Here is an 8,110-nt window from a genome sequence, read left to right as displayed (position 1 = left end):
GCCTGATTTTTTTCAGGGCCTGTGCTTGCAAATACAGCTGCTTTAGAAAATATGAGATCAGAGAGTCCCAGCTGGATCAGGGCCTTCTTCCCAAGGCAAAACATGCACCACTGGGCCAACATAAGTTGATGACACTCTTAAGAGATCAATCAATCAACAAACAAACATTTCTAGAGCTCATGGAACAAATCCAGGCCCTTCTAGCTGCACTTGAGTTTATTGTTCTGTAAAACAGGAATGAGGCAACTGATCCATCCCCATGAAGACATGGTGACATTGGCAGACTATAACAATGCGTGTTATACACTTGGGCAACCTATCAGTAACCTAAAATTTTAAAAATTATCACATTGCCCTTTAGAAAAGAGGTCAATGAAAGGAGCTAACTAGAGCAAAGTATGGTGTGTTAATTAAGAGAGCTGTAACTGGATCTATAGTAGAAAAATAAAAAAACAGTGGCATACTTCCCATCATGCCCTAGGGTGGATATACTGGTCTCCCTGGTCCCAGTTGGAGAAAGATCAAGAAGAGTTTGTACATCAGAAGGAAGAAAAATGATGACACTCAGGTTGTATCAATCACCATACAGACAGATAACTTATATCTACTTTATGAGGTCAGTGGGGTTCCCTGTCATTAACAAACACTTCCCCTGGATCCAGCTACTGAGGGTTCATGGAAATTTTAAAAAGTACATAGTGAAAGACTAGCTCTTTTCTGCTCTGAAAATCTGCAGCTAAAGTCTGGTGCTGGACTGGAATTGAAAACTATTTACTCCAGGGATCCTGCCTAAAATTTTAGGGAATCACTGGCATAGTTATCTGAACATACACACATATATTTACATATATGTATATGTATGTACCTACATATATACTATGGTTATTTAGTATTTGTGAACACATACTATGAAGTGAGTAACAGAGGATATATTCAAGGGCTCCACAATATAGCCCCAGCTTTCCTTTCTAGACTTCACTCTCACACATATAACTGATATTAAAACAAGCCTGGACTACTTTTTGATTCTTGAACATACCACATGATTTCCCTCCATCTGGAATCACATCCCCCATCATCATCTCTCAAAATCCTACCCATGCTTCAAGGCTTACCTCAGATGCCATTTTACCTCCATCACAAAGCCTTTCCTGAGCAAAACAAGGAGATATTTCTTCTGCTAATTCCATAGCACTTTCTATCTCTCATAACATTTCATATTCTGTAATATATTGTAATATAGTTATTCATATGCTTTTTGTATCCTACTAGATGACAAGTTCCTTAAGGGTAGAGTCTGCCATATTTATTTTTATATCTTTATATCTACCAATTCCTGCAACAGAACTGATGTTTAAGAAATATTTATTGAATTGAATGTAGATAACAAATCTTGTGTTAAAGTTGTATCTTGTTCTGGTTCCCTTGACCACTCTCTGCCACCCCTGCTTTTGACTTCTATCAGTATAGTAAGTTTATAAGTCATCGTCTCAGTTGTTTCTAACTCTTCATGACCCCATTTGGGGTTTTCTTGATGCTGGAGTGGTTTGCTATTTCCTTCTTTTCAGACATTTCTCATCACACCACCAGCCACACTCTCTCCTCCAGCCAAAGTGGACTATGGGATCTTTTCCATTCTCAGTATTTTTTATCTTTTCTCCATACACAAGGCCCAGCCCCCACTGCCACCTCCCCCCAACCATCACCCCTCCTGTGTGATGATTAAAATAGTGGGAGTCATAAACTGTTATAGATAAAAGAGTGGTTGGCTTAAATTGTGACCGCAGAAACTATGGTTTCAAGACAGTGTCTTGTTTTAAATTAAATATAAGGTGGTCACCAGGGAAAAATTCCCAAATATTAAATATACCCAAGTCAGTTGAGTTTTATAGAGATTTTAATTAATACAAATGAGGAATTAATGAAAGAGAGAGAGAGAGAGAAAAAAAGTAAATAATGAGAAAAAGGGGTAGACCAGCCTAGGCCAGCATGAGCTAGCCTAGGCTGAAAACCCTAAGAGAGAGATCAGTCAGTCTTTTATCCACTCACCACAAGATTTGTCCAAGCAAGATTCTAGTGTTCATAGAGACACCAGCTGCCTCCTCCAATTCAGCTTTTCCCAGCTGACTCTCTCAAGACCTCCCTTTTGACCTCCTTTTAAAGGGAATTTTCTCCCATGTCACTTCCCCTAAGTTCTCATATCTACCAATCACAGTAGACGTTTTTCCAAAGGACAGACCATTCTTAATTCACACCTGAGTAGACTTAAACTTTTGATTAAGTTCACATCTGAAAAAACCTCTGAGTAAGTTCTCACCTCTTTGCTCCTTGTAAATTCTCAAGTTGCCTGACCTTTATAGGTACTTAGCACCCTTTTGTATTAGATCTAAAAATAGGCACAGTTTAAGAACTTTTGCCTTACTATAAGTATGGGTTTAAGTATTTTTCATTGTTCGGCAAGGAGTTTCTTCCCCTAAAGCATGCTTAAGTAGGGGTGGAGTAGAGGTCTCACATTCCTGATCTAAGTTCCTTCATTGTTTAAAATGGGGAATGGTCTTAACCAAATCTTATGAAGTAGGGTCTGAGAATTTTTAAGATTCACACCTGCCATGTCTGGAATTTACTCCTTCTGTATCTCTGACTCTTAGAATTCTCTTCCTTTAAGATTCAGTTTAGATTTCAAGTCTTCTATGAAACTTCCCTGATTTCTCCTCTCCCTAGTTGTCAATCCTCTTTGTCAAGTTACCTGGTATTATAACTATATATCCATCACATCCATCTGTAGAATGTATGCCCTCTGAGAGGACAGAGCATTTTTTATCCTTATATCTCCAACCCCTAACAGTGTATTGTATACAGTAAGCACTGAATAAATGATAGTAAAATTTATTTCATTCCATGCTATTGAACCATATGATTTCTATTCTATTGCTATAAACTACCCAGCTGACCTGCAAATATACGCTGTTAGTCTTAAGAGGAGAAAGCATTGGGGGCAGCTGGGTGGCTCAGTGGACTGAGAGCCAGGCCTAGAGATGGGAGGTCCTAGGTTCAAATCTGGCCTCAGACACGTCCCAGCTGTGTGACCCTGGGCAAGTCACTTGACCCCCATTGCCTAGCCCTTACCACTCTTCTGCCTTGGAACCAATACACAGAATAAATTCCAAAACGTAAGATAAGGGCTTAAAAAAAAAAAGAGGAGAAAGCATTATCTCTTGAAATGAAGGATATTCATTACTCTACTAGCTCCTCTCAGCCTTCTCTTGATGTCTGTCCTAGGACCTCCTCATAATGGGTGATATTGTCTGGTTAAAAGTACCCTTTGGATGGGGGTCTAACATGGACTTTCCTATACTGAATCTTGCTTGGCTGCAACCTGTTATAGTTCCACTGTGCCCACTAAACTCCTCATGCTAAGGATAGACCCATCTTTGACAAAACTTTGAAGTTGAGAGCCCATTCAGTTTCCCTGAAATTACATCTCTTTCTTGATGTCTAGACAACAGGATGGTGACTATTTATAAGATGACTTCCTCTCAGCTCTCTCACTGAACAATGTAAGCTATGAGCCCATGAAAGAGAGCAAACTGAGGCTAACAAACTACCAGCTCACACACTAGTTTGCTTTTGTGATTTTGATCTGAAACCAGGCAGCTTATATTCAACATCAAAGGTAGGATAACATAATAATAAAAATAATAGCTAACATTTACATAGCACTTACTAAGTGCTGGGCACTGTGCTAACTAAGCTCTTTATAATTTTTAGCTCATTTGACCATGGGAGGCAGATGCTGTTACTATCACCATTTTATAAATTAGGAGACAGATGCTGGAAGAACGGTGATACCTAAGAAAGAAAGAATTGGAAGTTTGGAAGTGGGAAAGGTCTGAGATGAGGTTAATGAATTCAGTTTTGGACGTATTAAGTTTAAGATGCCTCCAGTTTGAAAGATCCAATAGGCAATTAGTAATCCATGAATCTAGAGTGACACTGGGGCTGGGTATACAGATTTAGGAATTGTCATTAAAAAAAGATGATAGTTAAATTTTTGGAAGTTGGTGAGTTTACCACCAAAGAGGGAGGGAAGGGGAAAAGGAGGGGGAGAGAGAAGGAGGGAGAAGGGAAGAAAGCTCAGGATAGAACTTGGGGGAATATCCACAGTTAAAGGATACAATGAAGATGATGAGACTGAGAAGTCAGACAGGCAGAAGATGAACCAGGGGAAAGAAATATCACAAAAACCCAGCTAGGAGACAGTAAAAGTCAAGACAAGTTAATGCCACTTGCAACTTAAAAAATTGAGAAAAAAAACAAATTAAAAATCCCCAGATAAAAACTAAATTGCAAATCCTAAAAATTAAAGGAGAAATTAATAAAAATCAAAGTAAAAGAACTATTGAACTAATAAATAAGATCAGTACTTTGAAAAAAAACTGATAAATCTCATAAAAAAAGAGTTAATGCCCTATAATTTCCCTGGACCTCAGTTTTCTGATCTGTAAAATGATGACATTTGACACCATGTGGTAGATCATATCAGACTATAGTTATTTCTCTTTCTTCCTTTTTGCTTAGCATCTACATAGAGAAAGAAGTTGAAAAAAAAAGCTCAGCACTGGAATATGTCCTAAGGGTTATCTTATCCAACTGCCTAATTTTTACAGATGAAAAAACTGAAGTTTATATTGGTGGCAAATTTTTATTGTTCTATTGTTTTTTAGTCCTGTCTGACTTTTCATGACCATATTTGGTTTTTCTTGGCAAAAATACTGGAGTGGTTTACCATTTCCTTCTCCAGCTCATTTTATAGATGAGGAAATTGAAACCAAGAGGGATAAATGACTTACCCAGGGTCACACAGATACCAAGTGTCTAAGGCCAGGTTTGAAGTCAGGAAGATGAGTTTTCCTGACTGTAGGCCTAGATCTCTATCCACAGAGTCACCTAGCTATCCTGAGGACAAATATTTGGGAACATATCTTTTTAACATTTTCCCCTTGACCCCCAAGCTTTGATATTAATGGAGTCTTGAGAGATGCCCAAAGAAAGCAGGAGCAGGAAGAGTAGGTATTCTTTCTCTTTTCATTCTGACTTGTGCCCTGTCCTACTTACCCTGAGTTCTTACTTGTGCCAGGAGTGACTAGCTGGACCTATAAGAAGGCTGTGTGAGCCTAGGTGAAGGGAGATACTTGTGACTGGGCTGACATTACCTGGGTGATGGCAAAGGATGCACAAAATAGATATTGCCTGCACTGGACAGGGGCTTCCTGAGACCTAGAGGATACTTTCTGGGATTGTTAAGAGAATGCCTATTATTTGGATATGTACATCCTATTGTTATACTTCCTTTTTGTTCCAAAGACACATTTTCTGGAGGGGCCACCAGGTTCCAACAGTGATCAGACAGGGCCTATTGGCCAGGAGGAGCTGAAAAGATGGACATGAAAGATAAGATCATGTATGGATGGCCATTGAAAAAAATTATTCTAGTTACAAATACTAAATCATCTACATTGTTTAAATTTAAAAATAAAAACCCTTTAAATAAAAATTTTACATTTTAAGAAACTTTTTAAAATATTAAAATGTATAAACTGCTGTTGGTTATTTGCTTTATAGCACACTGAATGGCCAGACTAAATCCCAGTTTTCCTGACTGCCAATTTTACTACCAGTTTCTTTGAGTGGCTGGGAGAAGGATAAGATATGTATGACCTCAATGATACTAACTGAAGGGATATAATCATAGTGAGGAACTGGGCTTTGGCAGAGTCTGAATATACAGCAGCTGAGAGAAAATTGGCAAAGGAAAATTCAGAGAGCATTGCCTCATTTCCTTTACATTAATCTCTTAGTGCAGGGTTCCCCCTCAGAAGGAAAAGATAGGAGCTACTCATTCATTCAGTAGGCATTTGTTAAGGAACTATTATAGAGACTGTGCTAGGATTATAAAGACAAAACTGAAATAGTTTCTGTCTTACATTATCTTGTGGGAAACACACATAGAAAAGTAAGTTTAAGAGATTTATGAACGAACATAAATGTTGCCCATGTAGGTTAAGAGTTTGTCTTTGTGGGTTTATTGAAGCACAGCTCCCAGGGATGCATGAATAGATATCTAGGGAGTCTCATTTTTATCTAAAGGAAACTATGGTTCTTGCTTGGAGGGAAGCAGGAGATTGGGGCCACAAGGTTAGACTGTTCTAGCCTGCTCAAAAAGAAGATACAGACTAGAATGATATCTATATGTTGACTAGTCTAGGGAAAATTATTTTTAGGTTAAAATTGCTTTCTTGGTCACTGTTACTTGGCCACCTTAAAGAGGGAAGGAATACCCAAGATCATAAATTTTAAAAATATTATATATGTTTCATGGCTTCTTTTCTTTTTTTTTAAAATATATTTTATTTGATCATTTCCAAGCATTATTCGTTAAAGACATAGATAATTTTCTTTTCCTCCCCCCACCCCCCATAGCCGACGTGTAAATCCACTGGGCATTACATGTTTTCTTGATTTGAACCCATTGCTTTGTTGATAATATTTGTATTAGAGTGTTCATTTAGAGTCTCTCCTCTGTCATGTCCCCTCAACCGCTGTATTCAGGCAGTTGCTTTTCCTCGGTGTTTCCACTCCCATAGTTTATCCTTTGCTTATGAATGGTGTTTTTTTTCTCCTAGATCCCTGCAGATTGTTCAGGGACATTACACCGCCACTAATGGAGAAGTCCATTACGTTCGATTATACCACAGTGTGTTTGTCTCTGTGTACAGTGTTCTCCTGGTTCTGCTCCTCTCGCTCTGCATCACTTCCTGGAGGTTGTTCCAGTCTCCATGGAACTTCTCCACTTTATTATTCCTTTGAGCACAATAGTATTCCATCACCAACATATACCACAATTTGCTCAGCCATTCCCCAATTGATGGGCATCCCCTCGTTTTCCAGAATGGCTTCTTTTCTTACCAAATGCTAGTTACACAAAGACTATGGACTAGTGAATAAAGAATAAACTTATTTATCCAAACAGATAACAAAAAGAAACCAGAGAAGTTACATAGAGTTGAACATACCAGATAACTTTCAGAGTAAATGAGTTCTCCTGCTGAAAGTGAGGTGTCTTAGCTTAACTGAGATAGTCCCCAATCTTACCCAGGGGGAAATTTTCCAGTTTCTAATAGAGCAAACTGGAAGTTTCTTTACATGTTAGCTTTTCTCCAGTCTTTTTCTCCCTTTAGGCCTTTTCTGTGAAGAGAGATGGGAACTGTGTGTGCCTTTGCTCAAAACTAGAATAAAGAAAAAAAAAATCTCTTTCCCTAAGCTGTTGTCAACTCTGCCTCCTCAGGTAAGCCTATCCTGTCAGGTCTTTCTACCATCTCTACCAGAGGGGAGAGACTTATGCTTAAACCCTGGTTTATGTTTTTGTTTTTTTTCCTGAATTATATTTACAAAGTAGGTACAAATAGTTTCAAAGGGGGTAGAGGGCCCTAGTAATTGGGAAAGGAATCAGAATCAGAGGTGGTTTTTTTAATTTTAATTTTAAAATTTTTTCTATGGTTCTATGATTCATGTTTTCTCCCTCCCCTCATCCCTCCCCACTTCTGGAGTTGACAAGCTGGATTATACATATACATATATATGCATGTATATATATGTACATATATATAATCACATGAGCCCATTTCCATATTATTCATTTTTGTAAAAGAGCAATCCTTTAAAACCCAAACCCTAAATCACATACCCATATAAACAAGTGACAAATCGAGTTTTCTTCTGGATTTCTACTCCCACAGTTCTTTCTCTAGATGTGGATGACACAGAATCAGGGGTTTAGTCAGAAGACCTTAAAAGTCATCTAGTTTAGCCTTCATTTTACATGTATGAAAACGGAGGTCCAAAAGGGGTAAGTGAATTGTTCAAGGTCATACAGATATTAAGTAGTAGTGCCAGGGGATAGACTTTTTGTTAAAGGTGGCAATTCAACCCAGTTTTGGAGAAAACTAGGGATTTGGCAAGATGGAGGTGAGAAAGGAGTATATTTCAGGCCTGTGCAAGGAACAACTACTAGCCTTTGAGTCAGAGTCTGCAAAACAGACTATGGAGAGAG

This window comes from Monodelphis domestica, chromosome 1 (genome assembly GCF_027887165.1).
Source record: "Monodelphis domestica isolate mMonDom1 chromosome 1, mMonDom1.pri, whole genome shotgun sequence".
Lineage (NCBI taxonomy): Eukaryota > Metazoa > Chordata > Mammalia > Didelphimorphia > Didelphidae > Monodelphis > Monodelphis domestica.
The sequence above is the reverse complement of the archived record's forward strand: the minus strand, read 5'-3'. Positions refer to the sequence as shown.